The sequence below is a fragment of the Daktulosphaira vitifoliae genome, unplaced genomic scaffold (genome assembly GCF_025091365.1).
Source record: "Daktulosphaira vitifoliae isolate Bord-2020 unplaced genomic scaffold, ASM2509136v1 Scaffold_2927, whole genome shotgun sequence".
Taxonomy (NCBI): Eukaryota; Metazoa; Arthropoda; class Insecta; order Hemiptera; family Phylloxeridae; genus Daktulosphaira; species Daktulosphaira vitifoliae.
In genome coordinates this window covers 1-1,200 of record NW_026102487.1, presented here as the reverse complement: position 1 = coordinate 1,200, position 1,200 = coordinate 1, and the positions used below count along the sequence as shown (strand labels likewise).

Below are 1,200 nucleotides of genomic sequence, written 5' to 3'. Positions count from 1 at the left end.
TTTCTATGGAAATTTAAATGGAAATATATGAATAGAATATATTTTTAATTATATTTATAAGATATTTTCACAATATTTGCTTCAAAATATTTTAAAAAGTATTTTTTAAGAATATTTTGACAATATTAATATATTGAAGTTGCTATGTTTAACTACTATTTATTTTTCACTACATGTTTAATCGTTATGTATGGTTATTATTGTTTAAACCGTTTCCTTGGCAACTGATTGTTTACTTTTTGAGTTTATAAAATGCTCCTTCTTTTGGCACTTAATCATATTTAAAGTTTATGAAATTTAACGTTTTTAATTATATCAAATATGGCATTTGATGCGAAAATGATGACAATAATGAAAGATATAGGTTGCACAGATGGATTCCACATTCCAGTTGCTAACGAGGAAAATAAATTGCTTGAGAACCAGGTAAACTATTACATAAAATAAAAGTTATATCTAATTTTTTTTTTGTAATACTAGTATTTTTATAAATATTATTTTTTAATTATATCATATAACATAATTATGTTAATAAATTTAGATAAAAGAACTTCTCCAGAAAAAAGCAGAATTAANTAGTAATAGATGAAGAAGGAAATAATTATGTAGATATGCTACAAAAAACTCTTAATAATAAACAAAATTATCAAACACAAAATGAAGTAATGTATATACTTGAAGGAATAATTTATTTCTTAATTAATTATTTATTAATAAAAGTATTGTTTTTTTTTTTTACAGAATTTAATTGTTGCTCGTCGCAAACAATGCGAAACAGAACAACAAATGTTAAAATCAGCAGAGAAAGAAAATGAAAATCTTTCCCGCGACAATCGTAAAGCTTTGAAAACAACAAATAATTTAAATATAGAAGAAAACAAATTACGCGTAAGATTTTAAAGTATAATTTTATAAAAACAACAGTAATTATTTAAGTACTATGATATCTTTTACTTTAGCTTCTTAATAGTTGGAAAGGTTTAAATTATAATTGCATAATTATCTCTAAGAACGGCATCATATAATCTTAGATGTTCTTACGTTTTTGTAAGTAGTAATTAGCGCATTTTGAAGATAAAGCCATAAGGGCCTAAGTGACACTGGTCCCAGACAACAGCTTTTAAGCTATACATCTAAGGAGTAAATTCTTGTTTTTCAAAAAAAGTTTTTTTATGAATTTTCACAGACATACAATATGAT

The 1,200-nt window shown here is 23.4% G+C and overlaps 1 long non-coding RNA gene across 1 annotated transcript; it reads left to right on the top strand.

Moving 5' to 3' along the window:
* Nucleotides 1-265: 265 nt before the first annotated feature.
* On the top strand, nt 266-883 carry LOC126909999 (uncharacterized). Its single transcript, XR_007705161.1, has 3 exons — nt 266-426; nt 542-662; nt 742-883. It is a non-coding gene; the product is annotated as an uncharacterized LOC126909999 (long non-coding RNA).
* Nucleotides 884-1,200: the final 317 nt, after the last annotated feature.